This window comes from Canis lupus, chromosome 22 (assembly GCF_048164855.1).
Source record: "Canis lupus baileyi chromosome 22, mCanLup2.hap1, whole genome shotgun sequence".
Lineage (NCBI taxonomy): Eukaryota > Metazoa > Chordata > Mammalia > Carnivora > Canidae > Canis > Canis lupus.
This window is the reverse complement of record NC_132859.1, coordinates 20,838,880-20,865,408: the sequence shown is the minus strand read 5'-3', so window position 1 is coordinate 20,865,408 and position 26,529 is coordinate 20,838,880. Positions and strand designations below refer to the sequence as shown.

General features: G+C 46.0%; 1 protein-coding gene across 5 annotated transcripts in view; it reads left to right on the top strand.

Annotated features, from left to right (window-relative positions):
* The window catches only part of EPHB1 (EPH receptor B1), a 473,975-nt gene that overhangs the window by 258,506 nt on the left and 188,940 nt on the right, over window positions 1-26,529 (top strand). The window lies entirely within an intron of this gene.

Here is a 26,529-nt window from a genome sequence, read left to right as displayed (position 1 = left end):
CGTGCAATTGTCCTGTCTAGACAGCACCTTCTCTTGGCTTCAGTCCAGAATTCCAAACCCCCACGATCAATCTGAGTGAATCTTAGCTCACTCACCGGCACTTTAGTCATTTCTTCCAGCTTCCTGTCACTTCCTGATTTGATATACATTCTGTTAAATATTTTTCCTCTACTTTATGGATTAAAATGTTGATTAGGTCAGGACCAAGGGCAGTGTCAGGTGATGACATCCCATTTCTCAAGTCTGACAGGATACAGTTACTTAACAGAATTATTACTAATGGGATGGCTGAAGTCTCGGCCAACTATCATGTCCGTGGTGAGATCATGCAGGGCTCAGACTCTGCTGAAATCAGGATGACCAGGACTGTGGGAAGAGGTCTAGGGGGGATGAAAAGGGGACAGCTACTATTAGTGCCTGAGCTCTGACTGCCATGAAAGAAGCAGATTGTGTAGTGTAAGTGGGGGGACTCGGGACAAAGCACTGGCTTGGTATGTGGAACTGAAAGACATGTAGGTATAACATGAGAACACAAATAATGAATACACTCATACCGCTTACTACGTGCCAGACACGGTACTATATACATTTATGTGTATGAATTCATTTAATTCTCACACATCCCATGAGGCAGAGGTAATTATTATCTCCACTTTACAGATGAGGACACTGAGGCACAGAGAATGGTTAAAGCATTTGCTCTGAGTCATACCTCTGGTGCTTAAACCCACGTAGGCTGGCCCAGAGTATGGACTCTGAAGCGCTTCCTTTCTGTGACCTTGGGAAGCTCAGCCTCCATCGTTACTGTTGAGTGAATTTCAAAGAATGCATTGGCATGTTCAGCTTCTATTCTAGAAAGAGGACTTGGAAAATCCCCGGGATTCTGGATCTCAGGGTAATCTCTCCAGGACCAGCAGTAGCTGTGGAATCTTCTCTCAGCAAAGTGGAAGAGTAAAAGAGACTGCTAGGAGTTGTTAGATAATCTCTCTCCAAAGGTGTCCCCTTCGGTTCTGAATGTGTGGTGGCATTTCCTGGCTAGTAGGAATGGCACAGGGCCAGCAGGAGAAGGTCTGGCTGGAGGGAGGGCTTTGCCATCACCTGACACCTTGGTCTTCAGTGGCGTCAGCTGTGAAAACATGAGACTGATCTAAAAGACAACTTCAGTGTAGTTATGGTCTTCAGCAACAGTTCAGAGTGTCTTGAGAGGGGAAACATAAGTCACATATCCCAGTGTCAGCAAGATAAGTGCAATCAGTGCCAGTAGACCCTTTCCTGGACAGGCATCGTCACCGGGGCAATGGACTTGGCCTATCCATCATACTCTGTTGCAGAGCCACAGAGCCCTGGGTTGCCCGGAGAGCCGGGAGCAGCATAAACCTACATCCTTCATCAGATCCAGCAGCAGATGTGAGGGCAGGACTTCTCAGCACAGCAGCAGTGAGAGCTTTCTGGGAAGATCGGAAGTCCACTGAAGATGCCCTGGGCCACCTGCAGAGTCTGATTCAGTCCTCACAAGCTCACACGTGGGGTGGGGTGAGGGGTGGGGCGGAGCAGGCATCAGGACCACCTGGGAGCTGCTTCCAGGTGTGATTCTGATATCTGTCAGAGTTTGCGAACCGGTGGTCTGGGGTATGGCTCTGAGTCTTTTCTTAGAGCTCCGAGTGTTTTGCTGTGCAGCTAAGACGATATAATCTGCAGGCTCTCCTAGGTGTTAGGGGTGCAGAGGGTAGCAGCCGAGAGAGAAGCAAAGGCAGGCCTTGGGATGGGCAAGTTTGAGCATGGGCTACCCTCAAAGGCTGTAAGCACCTGCCCAGGGCACCAGAAGGTTTTCAAACTGCCAGAGAAACGTCTTAATACAAAGCATTCCAAGGTTGTCATAACATCTTGGTACTGGAAAATGCTATTTGTTGGACCTAGAGTAGTTCAGTTTTTAGCTGGCTTATCTCTCAATTTGACTTCTTTTAACCTCATTTTAATTATTTTTTCCTTAAGATTGATACAATTTAAGTACTAATTAGAACATCATTGAAATCTCTTATTCCAAACAAAGACCTTTCTGATTATGCTTCTTAAGGATGTTTTTTTGTGAAGGGGATACAAGCCCATTATTCGTTTTTTTCAATTAGGTGGTATACAAATGTGCCCCCCAAAAAGAGAAAGATAAAGAAAAAGAAAAAATTACTTCAAATTCCACCACGGAGAAGAAATTAACATTTGGTGAACATCATCACCACAATTCTTTCTCTGATAGCATGATAGCTAATTAGGTAAATTGAAACACTTTTACAAAAATAGAATGTTACTGTACACATTTTTAAATTAAAAGCAATATGTTTAATTTGATTTGAATTTAATAGACAAAAATTCAAATGGAACTTCAGAAAGTGCTGAAGTTCAGAAATATTTTTCTTCGTTGCAAGTTTTCAATTTCTGAAACAATTTCTGTAAAGTTTCGAATTTGGGCAAGGGGAAAGATGTGATTTTTTTTTTTCCCCTCAGTTCCAAAATTTCAGTGTCTGGCAATGTCCTGCCACTCCCCACACCCCAAACCCTGGATGTCTTATGCCACTACGTTTCCATCAAGGAGCTTCGTGGTGTCTGTGCTCTGCGCCCTGTGTAGAGGCTTTGCCAGCCCCCCACCCTCTTCAATGCCATTCCCTGTCTTTCACGCTGATTCTTTATTCTGGCCTAGTGGTCCCAGGCTTTAAAGTGCATATGAAGTGCTTGAGGGTTAGGTTAAATTGCAGATTTTGGTGCAGTAGGTCTGAGGTGGGGCCGTAGGGCCTTTGTTTCTAACAAGCTCTCTCATGATGTCTGTGTGGCTGCCCCAGTAACCAAACTTTGAAAGACAGGTTCTAACGTTTTTTGTTTACTTCAGCGTCAACCAGATTCCATCCTCCCCCACCCCATACCTTGCGCTCATAGCCTCTTTGATGTCATGTTCCCTGAATTGTGACATTCTTGAGAATGCCTGCCTCTCCTTGCCTATTGGTGTGCATGGAGCAGAGAGTAACCTGCCTGGGTTTAAAACACATAGATGACCCAAAGTTGTTTTGCTCACAATTGTGGACATTGCTTCAGTGTCTTCCGGCATTGAACATTGCTGTGGTCAGTTTAGGGCAAGCTTGAGTGTTGTTGTTGTTGTTGTTTTTAGGTGATTTGCCTTTCTCCACCTGGTGGATGTCCAGGGGAGTCCTTCTTTACTCTTGAGGTTTAGTGATTGGCCAGGATGTGTCTTGATTTGATGGTGGGATGTATTCTGGCTTTTTCAAATGATAGTTTCAAGCTTTTAATCCAGGAAACCTTTCTCCCATAGACCTTCCAATGGTTCTAGCTGTACTTTTGGTGTCTCTTCGGCAGAGCAACAATTATACATATGTGGGTGGATGCACAGGGGTGCGTGTTTTTATCACAGGTGCTGTGGGCTGTGACCCACGAAGCTGTTTCCGTGCATCCTCCACACTCTCTTCTGGAAGTATCTCTGGGCCGGGGGCTCTCTGCCCAGAAGCACTGGAGCCAACATAGAGACAGAAGAACACCCTCTGGTCTATACCGCAAGTTCCCACACTTTCCTCTGTATCTTGAAACTCTCATATACTGGGGCGCCTTTCTGGATGTGACATTTGCCTTTAGAGAAATCCAAATCTTATCCAAAGTCTGAGGAGCTTTGTCAGCTTTCAGTATTCTTCCAAATTCCCCTGCATTTTCTCTATGTGGTTTATAGTGATGGCTCTTTCTTTATTTTAATGAAGGTTGATATTTCTTCTCTTCCTATAAGAAAAATCCCTTTTCTTTTGTGCATTTAGTTAGAGATAGGTGGGTGGAGGTAGAAGGCCTCAGAAACAACTTTGCTTTCCTCTACCTTTCTGTGTTGCCAAGACCAGGATGTGATTTAATTGGGTCCACATTTAACCGACCTATTTTCCCCTGTTTTCCAAGATCTGTAACAAGGCTACTGGGGGGCAGGGGGACACGTGACAGACAAGTGCCTGGCACTCTGTCCCCACTGCCCCGGTTCCTGGAGCTGTGGCAGCTCTGTCCTGAGGCTTCCTGGGGCCAACCCTTTCAGAGGGGGAATCACTTTCAGCCCACACTTCTCAGGTTGTGTCTCTAGGCAGGCTGTTTTTGAGCAAAAGGGGAATGAGAAAAAAATCTGAAACTACCAAACCCACCAACCCAGCTCCTTGGGTGAAGGCCCCAAGCACCCATCATTTCACATGCAATTATTTGCATATCTGTGCTTTATTGGAAGATGGGGAATGTTGCCTGGAAGCACTTCAAGGTGGGCCAAACCTCCCTTCTTCAGTTAACTTCACTCATGCCATGACATCATAATAGACATGGCCCCCAACCACTGCAGAGTGAAGGCTCTTCAGTCTCTGGAATCACCTCTACCTTTAACCCATTTAGTAGGATCCGGCCAAACCTGAGGGGCATCCTCGCCACTTCTGAGAAAAGAAAGTTGAGAACACAGAAGTGGGAATCACTCACCCTCTTGGCTTGGATGAAAAAAACATGAAAACGATGACAGTATCCCCATTATCTCAGGACCCTAGCAACAGCCACTGGGTGACCCAGGAAGGCACAGGCTGTGCTCTGCCCCCGTGGTGCCTACACAACCATGCTCTGCTCCCCTTTCTCATGGCCTGGCTGTGGAATCGGTGCCTGCCTGTGGGGAGGAGGGGAGCAGAGCAGATTGCAAGCGCCGAGAGGCAGCAGCCTGACTCATGTATCACCTCCGTGTGCTGACATGGCTCCCAGATGTCAGAGGACACATCTGGGAGAGCTAGCAGACACAGACAGACACTCTTAGTGTGACAGCAGGGACGGGAATGAGAGGAGGTGTCAGCCACTGGGCCGAGAGCCCTGGGGCCAAACTCCACTAGGAAAGAAAAGTCGTTTTGTCCAGACCCCTGCCTTCAGCCAAGACTGCAACTGTGCTCCCCCTCACAGCCACTCCACGGTTGGAAACACCTCCCCTAGACGGTGTCCCCAGCCTCCCTTGATAACCACAGGCTAAAGTTACAACTGCAGTGGTTTCCTCTTGGCTGTGGATTTAGCACATTGTAAACACTAGATTGTAAAACGGACTCAGTTACACACCTAGCAAGGGAGCTCACTCCTGCCTCAACTCTGCTACTTTTAAAAAATCTGATGGAATAAAACCCCTGTGGAAGTTGAAGATGGGATTCCATGTTGTAGTGGACTTAACCTCTGGGTGGGAGGGGCACCCCCTCCCCCGGAGTTGGAACACCCATTCCTGCTTGGAGGTGGGGAGGGTTGTCTTCCTGGAGAGTGTGAGGAAATCCATAGGGCCCAGGGACTGCTCCTCTCCATCCCTGGGGAACTAGAGCCCGGGTACCCAACCGGTACCCGGCTCAGCTACTCAGATGCTCCTGACTAAGGCTTTGACTTTTTATTTTATTGTATTTTATTTTATTTTATTTTATTTTATTTTATTTTATTTTATTTATTCATGAGAGACACAGAGAGAAAGAGAGAGGCAGAGACACAGGCAGAGGGAGAAGCAGCCTCCATGCAGGGAGCCTGATGGGGGACTCGATCCTGGGGCTCCAGGATCACGCCCTGAGGTGAAGGCAGATCCTCAACCGCTGAGCCACCCAGGCGTCCCAGGCTTTGACTTTTGAAGGAGTGGCTGGAAGATTCAGGAGAGCTGGGATATTCGCCACAGCATTCAGTCCTGGCAGATGCATCTGCATCATTTGGAGGGCGGGCAGCGTAGAGCAGCCATCGGGAACGTGCAGCCAGGCCCAGATCCTCCCTGACGTGTGGCCGGGGCTCTGGGGCCCAGCCTGCCTAGCCTCCCACCCAGCCTTTCTGATGATTCGGAGCACTGTTCTACGGCCTTCCAAAAGGCTGCCTTCCTTTTCTGTTTCCTTCTTTTCTGTTTACTATAGCTAGGAGTCCTCACTGATACAAGAGCGGTGCTGTTACTATAGCTAGGAGTCAATTTCGGTTACTGTAGCTAGGAGTCCTCACTGATTTAAGAATGGGGCTGAGTTTGAGTCAGCCTCTTAGGGGAAGGCTGCTTCTAGCAGAAAGACCGTACCTCTTGAGCGGATCAAGAAATGCCCATTTGTAATTCAGTAAATGGCTATCAAGTGTATGCTGGGGGCAGGCACTGTGCTAAAACACCAGGAAACTTGTGCCCTCATGGAGCTTAGGCCCTGGTGGAGGAGACATGCCTGTCCAGCTTCCAGGTCACCATTCTACATGAGTCCCGTTTGGAAAGCTGCCTGCCTGGTAGGAGCATGTGCCATATGTCCAGGAAGCAGGTGCCCAGCAGGCCTTGTGGAGTGTCAAGTAAGGTTCTGGCATTCAACAGTGGCAACTCATCTAGAGACCAGCTTTCAGATAGGCACAAATCATGCACTCTTTTATGGGCTATTACAGCTATTTCGTCTAGTCTTTGCTTTCTCATTTTATTTTCCTCTTCTTATTTAATAGACCTCGAGAGAGAGAATTGCTGGTCATGGCCAATCATAGATTTACGCTCTGTCTTTAGGGGTGAAGGGACACTGGGCTGCCAGATGTGTATGTGTTTGGCATGTTAGGAACCTCCATGCGGCACTCCAGACTCCCATACAGTATGCAGGCTCCAATCCTGACTGCTCCTTGGCAAGACAGGCCCATTTGGACCCGGAGCCTGACGGCCTGCAGCCTCCTGTAGGCTGGCTCGTAGCTCCCACCTTCCAGTTGCTGTCCTGTTCTGGTTTGTTTCTCTATCGCTAAAGGTACTGGGCATCTCAGCGCTCATCAGCAGGAGCCTCAGACTCCCTGGCCCAGTGGCCTTGGCACGTCCCAGAGAGCAGGCAGGGGGCATTCCCCAATGGAAAGGTAGCAAACATCCCTAAAGTGCTGACCCTGACTTGGCTAAATTTAAGAAAGCTAGGGGAGCTTTTAAACACAGACTGATGGGGATCCCTGGATGGCTCAGCGGTTTAGCACCTGCCTTTGGCCCAGGGCGTGATCCTGGAGTCCCGGGATCAAGTCCCACGTCAGGCTCCTGGCATGGAGTCTGCTTCTCCCTCCTCCTGTGTCTCTGCCTCTCTCTGTCTGTCTGTCTGTCTCTCTCTCTCATAAATAAATATTTAAAAAAATAAAAAATAAAAAAAATAAACACAGACTGATGTCAGCCCCCACCCCTCTCCTGTCATTCTGACTGAATTGGTCCTTGTGGGGTATGGGCCAGATATTTTAAAAAATCTTTCAAAAAAAAGATCTTTCCAAAGTGATTCTTGTAAGCTGTCAGAGTTAAGAAACACTATTTGAGTTTTTTGTTTGTTCGTTTGTTTTTTCTGAGATAACCCTTTGAAGAGGAACCTTGAAGAGTTTAGGAAAAGGAGGAGTCACGTCAGAGGTAGAGCCTGAGAAAAAAGGGGTGGGCATGGCTAGTGGGGCTGTGTAGAGAACCTAAGAGCACAGACTGGACTGTCAGGCTCTGCCAAAATATAGCCACAGTCTTGACACATCTCTCTAGCAAGAGGCAACTAATAATTTCTTACTTGTGTTTGATGGATCTTCTCTTTGGCCATGACCCTGGAGAAAAGAGGAGGGGAGCAGACCCTTATAGTCTCAATCACATCCTCTCTGTAGCCCACCCCTTCTCTGGTGGGAAAGGGGTAAGCAACAGAGTGACGAGGATTTCAGCTGAAGTCAGAGGGTGGGAAGGAAAGTGGAGAGAGAGTGGCTGGGACTGGGGCTACTTTAGAAGGATAGTCCAGGAAGTCCTCTCTGGTCGGAAAATTAGAAGCCAATCATGAATTGATACTTGGGAGGTATCATTCCCAGAAGAGCATTCCAGGAAAACCCAGCAAATGCAAAGGCCCCGAGGCAGGAAGATCTTGGCAAGACTGAGATGAAGTCTGAGAAGTAGGTATGGGTCACGTGGTGTGGGGCTGGTAAGCTGTCCTCAACTTACCTTTCTGACAGGTAGAAATAACCCTGTTCCTCTTCAGCATTGTCATGCCCCCTCCTAGACAGGTAAAAGTGGAAATTTAGAAATTGAAGAGCCTTCGCTCTGAACTGATCCGGGGCCACATCTATTATGATGTCACGGCTTGAAACTATACCGAGGAAGGGAGGTTTGGCCCACCGTGACACGCTTCCAGCCAACAGCCCGTTTTCCAAAAAAGCACAGATGTGCAAATAATTGCATGTGAAGTGATGGGTGCCTGTGACTTTCACCCAAGGAGCTGGGTCAGTGGCTTTGGTAGCTTCAGACTTTTTTTTTTTTTTTTTAATTTTTTTTTTAGTTTCAGACTTTTTTTCCTCATTCGCCATTTGCCCCAAAACAGCCTTCCCGGAGACACACACTTGGGCTGAAGTGTACTTCTCCGGGGAGTGTGAAGGAAGCCACTGGAGAGTGTGGAGGTGGGGAACGACGGTCTGACTGCGGTGGGGTAACAGCACTAGTGACCACAAGCGCCGCCGCTCCGGCCAGTGTGCGGGGAGGGCCGCTTGCCCTGGAAATCAGAATGGAAGGCCAGGAGACAGGGGCTGAGAGGGCAGTGCCCTCCCGTGGCCACCCTGCACGACGGTGACCAGACGGGGTCCGGCCTGGCAAGCCCGGAGCGGCGGTGTCCTCCCTCCAAGCTCAGGCTCCTCCCCCTTGCCAAGAAATCAATAGCCCGTCCTCTCTCTTCTTTCAGGATCGGAATAGGAACTTCACCGACGTGCGTGGCCTCCATCCCATCCATCTGATGATGGGTCTTTCCTTCAAAAACGTCTGTTAGGCTTACTTCCCAGGACCCCGGCCAGGAGTATTTTCTTCCTGCAGAGATTCCCAAGCAGCTCTCCCCTCAGGCCTGGGCTTTCACTAGCCAATGACTCCCTTCCCTTCTCTCCAGGCAGCGGATGAAGGCCGGGAGCTTGAGGGGGAGTAGGAGGCAGAATTGGCAGACGTTTTCCTCGGGCAGGCTGGGAAAGATTGTTTAAATTTAGGCCTTACCCTCCCAGAATGAAAATGAGTTATTTTTATGTGAGTAAGTGTTAGTTATTGAATTAAATATAAGTGCAGGGCACTTCTCCTAATTTATAGCTCCGGGCCAGGAGCTGAGGCGGCCTGCGTCATCCGGGCGCCCTCCTCCACAGGCCACGCTGGCTTCTCTGCTTCTCCCACCCTCTGTGTTCATCCGTCTTGATTGTCTCTTCCAACTTTGTCAAATGTAACGCGGAAGAAAGGGAAATTAAAAGAAAACAAAAGAGAGGTTTTTCCGAGAGGGGAAATCAGATTTATCCTGAGGTAATTAGATGTGTAGGAAACTGAGAACAAAGGATTGCAAATAGTGTGTGTGTGTGTGTGTGTGTGTGTGTGTGTGTGTGTGTATGAGAGAGAGACACAGAGAGAAAATAAATCATTATTTCCCAGGCAGCCAGAGCCCTCTGATGAATCTTAAATTCAGGTGCCTATGAGGTGGAATTGGCAGGAGAAGCCAAACGTGGGCTTTGTGTGGCTGCAGCTGAATGCTCAGGTGTCCCGGGCAGCTGCACAAGCCGCTGTCAGCTTCCCGTGGCTTCCCACAGTGCCTCAGCCGGCCCCGGGTGGTGGTGGGAGGCAGGGATTGCTGAGCGAGCCCCCCCCTGCCGTGGTGGGAGCACGTCCGTCCACCCCCTTTATATGCAGCCTTTTGCTCCTACCTCCCTGCAGAACTGACCTTTCCTGCCCGTGCTCAGGGCCCTCGGCGCTGGACTTTCCTTTTGTCTTTCTCATCCTCTAGAGGCTGCATACATCGGGAGTCAAGGACTGTATCTTTTACTATGGCATTCCCAAGTGTCCACCACGGGGCCTGGCCTAGTGCCCTCAGTACGTGTTCGGGGAATGAATAAGTGAGTGAATGAATGAAAGGGTCTGGGGGGACCCTCATTCATTAACATCAGACACACTGAGATCATCTCACTGCCAAGTTTGACAGGTGCGTCTCCTGCACCTGTGTTGCGAGGTGGGGTGTGCTGGGAGCTCCGGCAGGGACAAGGCGGGGAGGAGAAGCAGGGAGGTGGAGATAGCGCTTAGACTGGGCCTTCCAGATTGATGGTTTTTGTGAAGCCCTTCTCACAGGGCGTGCTTGAACTCCAAGCAAGCAGCAGTCACCCCCGTCGTCCCCACACTCTGCCCCACTTAGACCCGTGAAGGCATTGGTCCTCAGAGACAGTGCTGACGAGTGGCCAGCAAGCCTTCCAGAAGCGGCTGTGACGGTCATGCTGAACAAGGACCAACCTCCTCAGAAAATGTTCTGGGGCTATAGTCTACACAGCCCATCTTCTTATCTTCCAGCCTCTGGGGTATTGCGGGTGCTGTGAGTTCCTTCTGCTATAGCCTTCCTCTCCTTCTTCAGCGACCAGCCCAGATACCACCTTCCTCCCCTTAGCAGGTTCGTGAAACTTTGTTTATGCCCTGGCCATCTCCACCCTGTCTCATGGTTGCTCCTGATGCACCTTTTCCCATGACCTACCTGTCCATGAGCTGCACAGGGCCGGAATAGCATCTCGTCCAGCCAGCCTAGGAGCTGCTGAATAAATGCAGGGCTGATTTCCTCCATAGACCAGTTTCCTAATGCTTTTTGAGTGGCACTGTGTGATAGGGGGATTGTACGTGAGCTGTGCGTGATGATCTCCTTTCCTCTTCCAGGCTGGACAGGAGTGAGTCTTGCCAGCTGATGGGAACGAAGGATAGAAAATTCTGGGCTGAGGCTGAGCCCTGGCGAGGCGGAGGCAGAAGGGGCCAGAGAGACTGTGGGGGCCTTGGGGGAGTCAGCCTAAGAGCCTGTGTATTCAGAGGGATCTTGCCTTTCTACCGAGGCTTAGGCGTCGCAGGTGGCCCAGCCGAGCTCTGCCTGCAGTGCTGCGGAGTGTCTGGAGGCTGCATCCCGCATTGCCCTGCCCTAGTCTGCGGCCCTTAGCAGGGGTGGGGGCTGGCAGGCTACCTCCCAGCAGCAAGCTTGGGGACTGAGTAGAGAGATTCCTCCCCGCTCCTTCCAGAGGCCTGAAATTCCACCATGAGACATTATTATTATTTTATGGTGGTAAAATACACATAGCATAAAACATACTTTATTAACCATCTTTAAGTGTGCAGTTCTGTGGTGCTAAGTACATTCTCACTGGTGTGCAACCATCCCCACCCTCCATCTCTGGAACTCTTTTCATCTTGCAAAATTGAAACTCTGTCCCCATTAAACACTTATCTCCTCATTTCCTCCCCCATCCTCCAGCCTCTGGTAACTACCATTGTGTTCTCTGTCACTGTGAGCTTGTGTGTGTGTGTGTGTGTGTGTGTGTGTGTGTGTGTGTATCCATTCTACATATAGGTGAAATTATGCAATGTGTGTATTTCTGTGTCTGGTTTATTTCACTGAGCATAATGTTCTCCAGGTTCATTCATCCACATTATCACCAGTGGCAGGATTTTTTTTTTTAACCAGTGGCAGGATTAACAGCCTTTTTAAGGGCTGCATAATATTCCATTATATGAAGTTATATCGCAGTATATACAATGAAAATATATATATTCCATTATAAGAAGTATGTATATCTCACATGTTCTCTAATCGTGCAGCATTCTTTTCACTGGATTCTAAAGGTTTGTTAGAGCCTATAATGGCAGTCCTTGTTAGAATAAACACCACTTTGGATTAAAAGACCTTCAGGTTTATCAAAGATACCAGCTTTACTATTCTTTGTGGACTCAGCCCCACAGAGGACAGAAACCTAGATGAACTGGAGCATATGAATGGGGGGCTCTTAGTCAGTGGGGCCCTTAGTCAGTGCTCTTGTCTGAATATTCATGTCCCCCCCCCTTCAATTCATATATTGAAACCCTAACTTTAAGGTGATTAGGAGATAGGGCCTTTGGGAGGCAGTTAGTCCTGAATGTGGAACCCTCACAAATGGGATTAGTATCCTCATAAAAGAGGCCCCAGAGAGCTCTCCTCATCCCTTCAGCCACATGAGGACACAGTGAGAAGTCTGCAGGCAGGAGGAAGGCCCTCCCTTGACCATGCCAGTACCCTGATCTCAGACTGCCAGCCTCCAGAACTATAGGAAATACATTTCTGTTGCTGATAAGCCACCCAGTCTGTGGTGTTTGCTTGTAGCAGGTCACAAGGACTAACAGCCTGGTCAGCAAGGGTGAGGCTGCCTCCAGGAGGGTGGGTGGCCTTTTAAAATAGCCTCCCCCCTGTGGTTCCCTGGGGCAAGGGAAGTGGGGGAGGGGTACGTACCCAAGCAGATACAGGCTTTTAAAGGACTTGCATTGCCATTATTCATCTCTTCTGGCCAAAGGCATATCTGCAGATGAATATTCCAGAAAATATCATTTTTTTTTTGTTTTCAAGTTACAGAAGTAAAGTGTGCCTATTGTAGAAAACAAGGACAATACGGGAAATATAAAGAAAAACTGGAAATCACCCAGAATGCCACTGCCTAGAGATCTTTTCTTGCCAGCCCTTCGGTGTATTTCATTTTAGCATTTGGTGTGTATGGGATCATATTGTAAGCAATTTTATGTCCTTCATCCATTGAGCATTACACTGTGATCATTTTCCCTGTCATTAAATTTATTTGAAAACATCATTTTTAATGGCTGCGTAATATTCAGCCTTGTGGCTGATTCATAATTTATTTAACCATTTCTCCCCTTTTGGGCACTGATGTTCATTCTAATTTGTAGATATTATAAATATCCACAAATAATGGTGTTGTGAACACCCTCATACATAAATCCTTGGGCGCTTTGTGCTTATTTCTTGAGGACAGATTCCTAGATGTGGAAGAGAGGGGATATGTATTTGGTAGTAGATCTGGGTAGTAGATCCCAAGTTGCTTTCCAGCAGAGTCTCCCGGTGAAGGCTTTGCCCCACTAGAAGAGAATGTTCTCGTTCTGGCACTTTCTTCTGCATTGAACATTACTTTTTCGTAAATCACTGCTAATGTGATGGAATACACACTGCTCCTGAGCTGCTTTGTCATTTGTTGTCTGTTCATTGATTTTGCCCAATTTTCCAATAGGGTGTCATCATTTTCCTTGCTATTCCTAAAAGTTCCTTCTACATGAAGATTCTTCATATTTTCCCAAATACAATACAAATATTTCTCCCAGTTGGTTATTTGCCATTACATTTTTTATAACAGCTTTATCGAGATATAATTCATATACCATACAATTCACCCCATTAAAGTGTACAATTCAGTGGTTTTTAGAATATTCATAGAGTTGTACAGCCATCGCCACTATCAATTTTAGAACCTTTTCATCATCCTAAAAAGAAACCTCATACCCATCAGCAGTCACTCCCCATTTCACCTCAACGCCCCTCCCCCAGCACCTGGCAACCACTAATGTACTTTCTATCTCTATGGATTTACTCGTATTCTGGACATTTCATATAAATGGAATCCTACAATATGTGATCTTTTGTAACTGGCTTCTTTCACTTAGCAGAATGTTTTCAAGGTTGTAGCAGGTCTTAGCGCCTCAATTCACCATTCAATTTTGCTTATGATTTTTAATAGTAGAAGTTTAAAATTTTTATGTACTAAATGTTTTGAGCTTGCCTTTCGTGATGTACCCCCTCTCTCCTCAGGGCTTTTATGCTTACAATGTCCTTCAGTTAAATTTACAACTATATTTTCTGCGAGTTTTTTTTTTTTTAATGCTTCATTAAAACATTAGAATAATTAAATCTCAAAGTAATATATGGATATAGTCCTGTTTTAAATGGCTTTCATTTTTATACCAACTCTTCAATCCACCTGGCATGTATTTTAGTAAATAGTAATAGGGTGAGAGTCTAATTTAATTTTTTTTCCAATAGCCAATTGTCCCGGTGCATTTCTACCCCATTTACTTGTACTGCTTCCTTTGTAATTTATTAAGTTCTTAAATGTAGTTGGGTCTATTTCAAGACTCTTCTGTTGCAGTGCTCTGTTTATCGATGATTGCACCAGTGCTGTGCATTTTAATTCTAACAGTTGTAAAACGGCAGACAGGCTGGTTATTAGACGAGTTACCTCTCTTTATTCTTCTTTCTACAGACTTGAATTCCTTGCCCTACTCCTTCCACCGGGAGATCTTAGAAGTTTTTTCTTCGAAATTCCTTCTGTTCTTTTTAGCAGTGCCTCCCCTCTCCCCAGACCAAACAGCCACTAGTAATTTCATTGCTTATATTTTCAAGTTAATATTATTTTAGGAATTAATTACATTCAGTCTTCTGTCCAGGGGCACATCTTCCCATTTTGTCAAATCTTATGTTATATATTTTAGTAATGTTTTTAATTTTCTTCATTTTGGTGCCACAGTTTAGGGTTATTCTTATGTCTTTGATTGCTTTTGCTATTTTTTATTGCTGTTGTGAGCAGATTTTTAAAAGTGGCTATTTCTAATATTAAAGAAGGTTCTTTTTTCCCCTTTGTAATGGTCTACATTCCTGAACCCTCTTTCTAATTATAAGATATTTTCCAGTTGTTTGCTTTGCAATCTCTGTGTCTGATCATACTATCTGAAACCATGATTATTTCTTCCTTTCTAATAGTTAACATCTCTAATTTCTGTTTCATTTCTTATTGCCTTAGTCTGATCTTCCAGAAAAGTGTAAAACATTAGTGAAAGGGAACAAGCTCATTTTCTTTCTAATTTTAATGGAACTGACTTTAGTTGTTTCATTATTAAGGATAGCGTAAGTTTAAAATAGAAAACTAGGACGAAAAATAATGTATATTTACTTGAAAGAATAGTAAAGAAGAATATATTCAGTATGTTTTAAGAAGAGCATATTGTTTTCCTTGTTGCTCAATTGACATGCGGTTTTGATTAATGTTAATAAAAATAATAAAATTGTACTTTAAATTTCAAGAATAAATCTTAGTTGGCCCTGGTGCATGATGTATTTGGTACATGGTGCTTTTATTGAGATGTTCACATCTGTATTTTCGTGCACATTTTTATTTTAGTTTTTTTAGTTATATCGGTACATTTTGGTATAAGGTTTTACTGACTTCATAAAACAGGTGAGTATTTTTTTAAGGTTTTATTTATTTATTTGAGAGAGAGAGTAAGTGAGAGAGAGAGAGAGCATGAGCCGAGTGGAGGGGCAGAGGGAGAGAGAGAAAAGCAGACTCCGCACCGAGCAGGGAGCCTAACATCTGGCTGGGTCCCAGGACCCTGGGATCGTGACCTGAGCCAAAGGCAGACACTTAACTGAGCCCCCCAGGTGCCTCCAGACTGGAGTTTTAGATATATTTTAATATCTAATATTAGATAACATATAATATTAACTATAATATATAACAATATATAGTGTCAACAAATCATGGAGCTACCTATTTTTTAAAAAATTTAAAAGACTCCCCCTGTAAAAGTATTTAGTCTTGGAATATTTTTCAGATATCAACTTCAGTAGTTTTTATTTTATTCTGTCCTCAGATTTCTTGTTTTATCCTCTGTCACACTCTGATAATTTACACTTTCCAGAAAAACTATCCAATTTGTTGAGATTTTTCAATTCATTAGCAAGTCTGGTATAGAGGGATTTTTTTAGACAAGAAGAAAACACCGTCTGTGGTTGTGTCCCCTTTTTTATTACTTATGTTATTTGTTTTCTCTCATTCTCATTATTTACAATAATACTACAGAGAACTTTACATGTAAATGGGTTTTATCGCTCACCTCCAGCTTCCTATTCTGGAATGCTTCATTTTGATTCATCACTCAGGCAGTGGAGTATGTTTTCAAGTAATCTTTTTCTCTTCTAAAAGATACATGTCATAATGGTAGAGTTCATGCGTATTTTGAAATGGCTTTGTGGCTCCACTTTTTTTTTTTTTGAAATTATTTATTTATTTATTCATGAGAGACACAGAAAGAGAGAGAGGCAGAGACACAGGCAGAGGGGGAAGCAGGCTCCATGCAGGGAACCTGACACGGGACTCGATCCCGGGACTCCTGGATCATACCCTGGGCCAAAGGCAGACGCTTAACTGCTGAGCCCCCCCGGCGTCCCATGGCTCCACATTTAGACCATGTACTCATGTACTGGATTGGTTGAGTATAACATTTCAAGTCACAACCACTTTCTGCAAAACTCAGCGGGTGTTGTTGTCTGATGTTTTCTGTTCTTGCTTTTGTGTTGTTGCAGAGGTGATCTGAGGCTAGTTCTCCAGTGGTTAGCTCACTTTTGGTTTTGCTTTGCTTTTGCTTCTTTTCCTGCCTGAATGCTTGTAGATTTTTAAAACTTCTTTCAGGTAACATTATTAGGGCCTTTGCACCTAATGTAGTAAGGAGTATGAAGCATGCGTGTGTGTGTGTGTGTGTGTGTGTGTGTGTGTATTTCTGTGAGACAGAGGGAGGGAGAGAGAGAGAGACGCAGTATGATGGGGGAACAGGCATTCTCGTTGCCTTCAAATACATCTCCCAGGCAGTGCAGCAGTTTTCCTCATCCTTGGCATCGTTGATGTCCTGGTCTAGACACTTCTCTGGAGAGCCATCCTGTGCATCTGAGGATGGTTAGCAGCATCTGTGGTTCTCTACCCGCTACATGCCAGGAGCTTCCTTTCCCTTGAAGTTGTGATAGCTCCAGATGTCCCCAGACATTATGTCCTAGGGGGCAAAATGGACCCCCGTGGAGAATCTCCACAACAGAGAGTGGCATGAACGTGTGCTCTGACCTCAGATGCGGGAACCCAACAACCTCCCTTATTTCAGCTGGGCTCCAGCTCAAGCAAAAATATATATGTGGGCCTTGGTTTGTGTTTTTCACTTCCACTCCCACGCTTTATAATTGGTGGAAATCCCTCAAGGTGTAGTACTGTATCAAATTGTAGTTTATGTAGTAGCATTTGAGTTTTTACTGGCCTGGTTTTCCCTGGTCTTTAGTGGGAACCTGGGAGAACCTGGGACAGGCAGAGCTGGCCAGCCACTGTTTTTCACAGTTCTCCTTTGCGTTGGATTTTCTCACTCTGTGCATTTTTATACTCAAACGCTTTAAAAACATTTTTTTTTCCTTAGGGGAATTGTTTTTTAATATAAATGCTAGTGTTTTTGGGTGACTATATATATATATCACTGGTTCAGACAGTGATTTGGGATACCCAGTGAAGTAGTTTATTCTGGGCCACACGGAGAAATGGCCCTCTGCGACCTTAAATCCGTGGGCAGCCCCTCCAGACCCGATGACACTTTTCTCAGGCCACATGCGCTAATGACGACTGAGCTGAGCTCTCAGCTTGCAGGCTACACCTAGTCAATTCTGAAACCAGGCAGTGATGAAAATCCCCTCTAAATGCAAAGAAGTGTGAGACTCAGTCGAGGCATGGTGTGAAAAACAGTTTGGCTGCATACCCTTTGCCCAACTTCATCTCAAGAGACTCGGGAAAAACACAGAAACACCTCCTTTCCAGTATTGTTTATTTTCATGTCACAAACTGTGCACTAGAATGAAAACAGGGCCCTAGTGCGGCTCTGGTTGTGTGAAATGTGATTTTACTTCGTCTATTTTAATCCCGGAGAGGGAAATTTCCAAATTATCTGCTAAAGCCACCTTCTTTGAAACCTTTCAGCGGCATGGTTTAGAAACAAGGATGGGTGTCGCCAGAATTTAGGACGTATGTCTGTCCCTCGCCAAAGCAGAACATGTGTTTGGGGGCTCCTTTTGTGTTTGGCCTCCCTCTCTCCCTCCCTGGAGGGGGGTGATGCGGATTAGCATCTTCCTCTTCCATGGTGTGGCGGGCCTGCTTGGGGGAATGGCAGCTTTGCATTTTTGAATTAATTTTGTTTTTACCAAAGTGATGGATTTAAAAATTCAGTTTGTACCAAAATGAAAGAACACCAATCTCCTGCCCACCTCCGCCACCCCATCCTGCTTCCTGACACTTTGCTCTACTTCGTATATTTACTTCCATTTTTAAAAATCATACTCTTATAATGCTACTTATTGATGCCAGTTTAGACCTTCTCTTTTGGTTGCCAAGGATATGGCTCTCTCTTGTGCTGTTCTCCACATTTTTCCTCTTCTTTTATTTTCCTAACATCTTTCTATTGCTCTATCTGTTACTTGTCTGTAATGTTTTGGGTCTATGTATGTGACGTTGGGATGTAATACGTGTGCAGTAGAGAATTGATGCTTATTTATTGTGTCGATCTCTATAACTTTTTTGGTAAAAGTTATATCCTGCTCCCATCATTATATGGATGCAGCTATTTTTCAGTGCCAAGCTGAGTAGAGTAGTGTATGGAGCATATGGTGACTTTCTTTTTCGTACACTTTTTAATAAAATCTGGGATTAATGGTTTCCTCATTTTTTTTCATTTATCTGATTTTCTGCATACTACCTATGTTCTTTCCATGGAGTCAACCAAATCTGTCCAATTATAACCAAGATCATTTCCCAAATGCTCAGAAGGTGCTTGGTGTCTCCCACCTCCATCCTGAAAGCATGTTGTGTCCATCCTGCTCGTTCTTGGGTCCCGCTGCACAGTTAGTGCTAGGACTTGTCTGCGCTACTTTCGTGCATTGCTGGTGTGATATATGTGCACTTTGTGCTTTATTTATCTGCTTCTTTGTTGGAGCAGGGGCGTCTGTGCCTGTACGCCTCACCTCCACTCTCTGAGAACCATGCCCCTGGGGGACCCAGTGACCGAGCCACTCACATGGCCCCTTTAGAGGTGTGGACATCGTGGCCCTTATCTCAAATTCAGTGTTCACTCCTCCCACCAAAAATGTATGCAGACCTTTGTAGGCTGAGTCCCCTTCCTGGTGCTCCTTATCCATGAGGACTCACACCTTTTCTACTGCTTTTTGTCATTTACTGAGATTCCAGGAGGTGGCCAAGAGAAACCTGTGTGTGAGTCAGAGATTTGAACATAGATGGTTTTGGTGGCAAAAATCCATACGTCTGAAGACCATGACTAACACAGTGGGGCGGGGAAGAGGAATCTGAGGCTGTCACCAAAGAAGGAATAAGAGCCTCCGGGCTTTGAACTTCGAGAAGGATTCCTTTTGTGTTGAGATAGGGTATTGCAGGAGATTCCTTTCCTGCAAGGTGACAATCAGGGTAGAATCTGGAATGGTTTACTGCGGGTTTGGCTGAAAGGCAGAAGGAAATACTCGGAGAACTCAAGCCCAGAGCTCACCTTGAAGACAGGGCAGCAGTAACTTCTGGGAAAGGTCAGCTCCATCTGGGAGCTTCCATCATTATAGCTGCTGGAGTTCCCAGAGTTGACCATCGCCCCAACCCTGCAGGACATGTGCAAGACAGCTGCTTGAGTCCTTAGGCCTCAGCCCTTCTGGCTATAAAGTGGGCAGATTGTTTTCAGCCTTCTGGGGAATGTGCCTGTGAAAAACACAAGGTACACCAGGGGTTGGAGGTTCCACAAGCACCTTTGACCATTGACTTAGAGCCAGGCCTGGCACTGAGGATTCATACACGTAAATCCTTATTCACAATGTATCTTAATATCTTCCTAGGAAGTGGGAAATAGCTCAAACCAGAGTAATATCCTTTAAAAAGGAGGAACTGCTGTTTCTGAATAAATTGTTTGCAAATAGGTTGAGAGAGAGAGAGAGAGAATCCGGAAATGAAGACTAATAAATCACTAGACCTTTCCTGTTGCATCAAGAAGGTTCCATCTAATTCCTGTGTGCTCCAGCCCTGGCCCAGGAGCACTCAATAACGTGTCACAGATTCAGAGAATTTAGTTGCTGGAAGGGGCCTGAAAGGTTCTAGCAAACTGCCTCCCTTTGTAGATCCTGCCGCAGAGGAGCCATTGTGCAGCGTGCTCTCCCTCACACCATTAGTGTCAAACCTTCGTCAATATTTAAACATTCATTATTCAGAATTTCATTTCTCCGCTCCTCTTCTTCTATTTTTTTTTCCTTACTCGGAGAAGGAAAGAAAAACAAGGTTAGCAACTATATCCTGTATTTCTGCAGGAAAGAAATGAGCCGCTTCAAAGCTGAGCTGATTTACTGGATAAATATCTACTTAAGCATTTGGGGGACTTTAAATGTATATGATTTACCAGAGAAATAGGGGGCATCCTTCAGAATCCACTATGCAAAGATATATTGACACAATTTCAACTGTGTGGTTATGTCTCTGATAAATCATCCTGCTTCCTTCAGACCTTCATGGTCCACTGGAGATAAAATATGCAGTGGCCTTTGGGGGAGGGCAAGGGGCAGGCGGGCAGGGGTGTACAGCTAGGTCTGCTGGGAAGGATCTCATGGGGAGGCTCCTGAGTTGGGGAGACTGGGAATCTAGTGAGAGGGCACGGGCTCCTGGCTGTGCATTTGTAGCCAGGTTCCGAAGGCTGTGGGAGGCAACTGCTGTCTGCCTGGGGAAGGACTGGAGACCAGAACCCTGAGCAGGAAATGGGCAGGTGGATTGTGGTGAATTGGTAGCTTTAGGGCCTAGACAAGGCTCAGCTCTGAGTCACAGCCACAGGGACCCTGACCAGGTCTTGCCAGGTGGCTTTGCCCAGGGAGGCCCTTCATAGGAGATCAGGTGACCCTATCAAGGCAGCTGTTGTGTCTTTGGGCAACAGTGCTTTCTAAGGTTGCTAGAGTGGGGCTTGTGGATATATAAGCATATGGGGGGCCTCAGCCCTATAGCTGGTTTGTAAGTGCAATGTTTTTTCACTGGGTGCCTTTTGAAACCGCTCATGGAGGAGATCCTATGGATGGACCCTGCTCGTGGGACCTGAGTAGGACTTACGGCCAGAAAGAAGCAGGATGACTGACAGAGAGGCTACCAGTGCAGCTGAAGGAGAACAGAATCTGTGTATCGGAGGCCAAGATGGTGGCCCAGGCTTCACATACTATCCAGGCTGGCAGGATCTTCCCATGGGCACTTCCGCTTCCTGCTGAGTGCTCCCAGGTATTTCTAGGCCAGCTCTGGACTTGTTTCCTCTATGCCCATATTCTGAGCTCATTCTTTTAACTCCACTGGGGTTTGGAAGCACATGGCCTGAGCCCTAGAGTTTGCTGCTCACAGAATGGGCCTGAGTTATGCCAAACAACCCTCTTCCCTCTCTTTCCCTCTCACATCTATCTCTCTTTGGGGAAGCTGCAGAAAAGTCTATGTCACCCTTGTTAAGGGTCTCAGGTGTCTTTTTATGCTTAAAGCTGTGTCTACGACCCCTTTCTACTGAGAAGGACTGGCTTATTACCTACCCATGGAGCTGGGATTTTACTGCCTAGTTCCACAGAAGGGAATGCTAGAACTGCATGGGAATAAAAGAAAAGTCTCTTATTCCAAGCCAGTATTTACAATAATTACATGAATGGTAAATGGAACTGGGAAAGCAAATTACCTTCAATTAGGGAATCTTTTATTCTTAAAGTAGATTCTAGTGTGCACGTCTTTGAGTAATTCAAGAAAGTGGTTAAAATCCAGCAGGTTCTGTGTTTGGGCATGGTCTCCCACTCAGGACTGTCCTGCTGACCCCACAACGGCTTTCATATGCATCACATGGGCCTGGCTCTTGTTTCTGGGAAAAGCTGGATCAGCTGGAAGCCTGGTGTCCATCAGCTCTGAAGTACTGTCTCAGCATCTCCTGCATCTTGAGACATCTTTGCATGATGCATGAGTCATAGGCCATTCTAAAACATATTTGCTTATGGCAAGGGTCAGATGACTGGCCCATGTGGAGGCCTATTGGTAACATGCCAGGGCTCTGCTATAATACAAAGAAGAGAAAATTGGTCCCTAAGGAGGTTGGTGCCTGAGATTTGTCAAAGTATCTGGTATAGCCAGGTCTACAGGTTTGAAGAAAGGAGGGACATGGGTCATGGAAATCCCACTGGGAACTAGCATTCATTTATCTCTCCAGCCACCCATCTCCATCCTTTCCCTGATTCCATGTACATCCACTGAGTATCCTCCAGTGGCTACTGGGCTCTAGGCTAAGTGGTGAGGCCACAGGCAAGAAGCTCCTCCTGACCCCAAGGAGCCCACTGTTGGATGGGGAAGATAGACTATTCATTGGCATGAATATTCATGAATATTCATGCCAATGAATAGTATAATGAGGCTGATGGAGCCCTGTCTCTGAAGAATCAGAGCCTTAGGCCCATATTATACTTAAAAAGGGTATAGGTATAGGGGGATAGTGCCAAGGAAGTCCGGGACCTGTCCAACCAAGTGGCTAGGGCTTGCTTGAATTGGATAGGGAGAAAATTAATCGAGGAAGTGTTGAAATTGGCACACACACCTGTCCAAACTGCCTAGGATGGAATGGGGTGGCAAGCTCAATGGCCTATGAGGTCAGGAGCTCCTGGCCACTTTACTACTCTGTGCCATGTCTACCATGTGAGTATCCTGCAGTGTACAGATTATTGTGCCCTGAGATTGGGAGAGATGTGTCCCCTGTAGGCTTGAACATCTTAGGTTTAGCTATATTTACCTCATATTAACTAATATTAACCTCCGCCCTTAGACCTGTGGAGGGTCCTCCTAACTCAGCCACCATGACAGTGTAACTGGTAGGTGTCCTGCCCTTGCCTTCCTGTGAAACTATATCTGAACTAAGGATAAGTTCCTTAACCTCTCTGGTTAGTGAGGACCTTGTGCCTATTTAAGAAACTTCTAGAATGACACGTCTTACTAATGACACACAGCCAGTTCAGAAACCCAAAAGTGGATTCCACAGTTGAGATCTGGAGGAGGGTATAGCAATGGATCGAAGTGGCTGGGATCCAGAGCTGTAGAGGTTCACAAAAGTGTGCACTAGGCTTGATGAGCAGTCATGATGTAGCCATAAACATAGCCTTCTGTTCCCTTGATTGATTCAGGCAATGGAATCTCACACCAAATGGGCAGGACAGGGGCTCTAGGATGGTAACTGGACTCCCAGAAGATGGATGGGTGGTTATTCTGTAATCAGACATTCTGGGGCTGCATCCTGACCCGGGACACCTCCAACCTCACACCGGGCCTCTTAATGAGAGAATTAGCACTTTACCACAGAGCCTGAGTAACTTCTCAGGCCTGGAAGGAAGAGAGGATTTTCAGTGCAGCAAATCATTCTGAAACTCAATCTCCTTACCCCAGATGCACACTGAAGATGAAAAGTTCGCTCTTTGTTTCAAATCTCCATGAGATGGGATGAATAGTAAGATGAGACACTCTGGCCTCCGGGAGGATTTGCTAGAATTCTTCATAGTTGTGGCCTTGAAAACTGGAGAGGGTTCAGCCCCTCGAGGGGATGTCCTTTGAGGATGAATATGCATAGAAGCACTTGTTAGTATCTAAGGGAGAAAATGACTGGTTTTGCATATATTTGGCTTTTAAAGGTCATTGGCACTGGTTCCCCACGTCAAAATGTTGGAAGGGATTTAGAAATCATGTAGGCCAAGTCCATTTTACAAACGGGAGACTGAGGTTCAGAGCATTCAGATGCCTCACCTCTGGCCAGGGAGAGCAGCTGCGTCTCATCCCTTACCCAGTCCTCATGGTGCTGACTTGTGTAGACTGGCTATTTTGTACTCATTCCTTGAAAAGGAAGGAGCCAACAGATACAAGGTTGAAATGTGGATTTTAATGTCTACATGGAGTGGGTACTCATTAATTCATTGCATGAATGGTGGATTTCATCAGGCCTCATTGGCTCTCTTCCTTAGCCTTTGACTGGTGGATGATTTATGCAGAAGAGTTACAGGAATTCTGTAGTTAGTTTTGGAATACTTTTCTGGTCTGGCCCTTATGAGGCCTACCCCTTTATTGTCATCATCATTGTCTACACTCACCAGATCCCCCAGCCTGAGAGCCTCAGGAACATCTGGTGTTATCATAAGAGCTCTGGGGTGGTGATCCCTTTGTGCAAGCATGCTCCTCCCGTCACCCTTACCAGGAGAGATGTGAGGGGCATGTGGGCCATTTGTAGCTCCGGGGGAGGGGGTAGCCTTGCCAGGCCCTGGCTTATGTAACATCTGTGGGTTTACTAGTCACCTGTGGTGGAATAGAGATGATAGCAAATCCTTAGACATTCATCCCGTGCAAAGATGGTTTCTAATTACCCTCCCCTTGAATCTCGGCTGCCCTGTGGCTGTTTTGACAGACAGAGTGTGGCAAAAACAACAAGTTGCCCCTTCCAAACCTTGCCTTTAAGAACATATACTGCTTCCTTCTTGGCCTCACCATGTAACAGTCTAGCTACCATGCTAGAGAGAGTACATGGAGAAGCCCCAACACTGCAGGCCAAGGGAGATGGGCCCAGCTGAGTGCAGCCTACCAGCCAGTCCTAGCAAGCTGCCAGCAGGTGAGTGAAGCCATCCTTGGAGCCTCCAGCTCCCTCAGTCCAGCCACCAACTGAATACCACTGAGGGACACTGCTCAGTGCCATGTGGAGCTCAAGGATCATCCCACCAATCTCTGTCTTAATTCCTGACCCATGAAAACTTTAAACATAATAAAAATATGAGCTTGGAGTCTGACTTCATGGGTTCAAGTCCCAGCATAGCCACTTTCTGGCTGTGTGACCTTAGGCAAATGCTGATCCTCTCTGAATCTTAGTTCTAACACCTATAAAACTGGGCAACACTCCCCTCCTTTCAGAACTGTGAAGCATTCACCATGGTAAGGTATAAGGAGCCTGGCATGTAATAGGTATGCAGTAAATCTAAGCTATCCTTTCAACTTTTTTCAGTAAACCAGAATTCTCTCAGGCAAAGGTGCCTTAGGAATGGCTCCCCCCACATGCACTATGATGTCCTGAGAGCTGCCTGGCTTGCCCTTTTGGGGACCTGTGGTGAAAGGAGGGAAGGATGACCCAAAGACACTGAGTCCTGGGTCTGGGGATATTTGTGAACTAGAGGCCCATGTGCCAACCTCCAAGGAACAAGGAACCACACAGAGTTTATGGATGAGACACATCTGCATCTACGGGCATGCCCATGTGCTCATGCACGGGCACATGTACATGCGTGTGTGTGTGTGTGTGTGTGTGTGTGTGTGAAAGGGGAGCAGTGGAGGATGAAGGGTTCAGGCCAGTGGATGTGGCTCTAAGGAGCACTGGAGCAGGAGCTGTGAAGGCTCAGGGAACCATGTCAGGGTCCAAGCAGGTCACTGCTGTCCAGCCTCAAAGGTAATGCCCAGAAAGCTCTTTCTAGACTGTAAAGCACTCTATGTATGCAAGGCATTATTTTTAATAGCTTGACAAGGAGGAGGAGGAGATAGAGGAAGCGGACGAGGAGAAATCCGCCTGAATCCTCCTGATAACAATTTTACATCTATAATTCCTTCCCCTTCTTACTGCATTGGAATTTTATGGGGATTAGTGAGCATCCAGCTGCAGAAGGCCCCGGAGCCCCTTAGGAAAGGCTCAGCCTGGACTTTATTTAATGAATCCCCTCAGAGGGGATTTTCCTTTGTGGCAAAATGTTCCCTGCTGGTAGGGGATGCATTCCACTGCCTAGGGCCCCTTCCCTGGGTTTCTGTAAACCAGGAGGGAAAGGCTGCATCCATCTTCAATACCTCATGGAGGGCACGTGTTGGTTGAATTACTTAAAACTCTGGAGCCACAATTATAATTTCCTTCCTCCTTGTCTCTTCCCTAGAAAGAATATCGCCTTGCCTCTCATTCTCCATCCTTCCCCTGGGAATCCTTGGAATTTATTTGTATGGCCCAGGAGTACTGGGTGTTGAGAAGTGTGAAGTGCCTGGGGAGCCTTCTGGGGCCCATGTGCTGGTCTTTGCCTTTGGGTAGAGCCACTTCCTCAAATAGAATTTTTCAAATGCAAGTCTTCCAACCAGTCTTGGATGAAGAACCCCATGATCTTAGCCTCCTTCATAGCCTTGAACAAGGCCACTCCTCTGAAAATGGAAAGGAAGCTCCGGACTACAAGATATCATGATCCAGAATGTGAAAATTTGAAGCCTAACATTTGAGATCATGATGATAGGGTGGCCAGACAAAATACAGAACCCTCAGTTAAATTCAAATTTCAGATAAGCGACTGATAGCTTTTTAGTAGAAGTGTGTCCCAAACGGACCTCTCACAAAGAATGATTTTTCAGTGCATGTCCTATGCAATATTTGGGATGTACTTAGACTAAAAATAAAAATTACTGAAACACAAATTAAACTGGGTAGGCAGCCTGTATTCTGTTGGCAAATCCAGGACCCTTCCTAAGGACTGCCCCTCCTCCTGCAGTGCTGGTAGGGTCTTGCACACTGACCTGAGGTTTGCTGAGTCTGCAAGACAGTCTTCACTGGGCTGATTGTTTCCTCTCAAGAAATTCACTTGAATCAAGGTCAGTGGCCCCAGGTAGGCAAGGTGCGCCTTATTATCTGGTCTGTCCAAAGAGCAAGTGCATTCTTCAGCTGATCTGGAGAAGCCTCATGACTCCTCCCCTAATGCCCTGTCTTTAAGCATATTAATAGCTCTCCATGCCAAATAGCAAATGCTAGATTACTGAATCAGAGATAAAGAAGTTGACTTCTGAGATTTTATTTTCTTATTTATATCCTACTCTCAATTCAAAAGGAATATGGAATATCTGAGTCCCTAAATACAG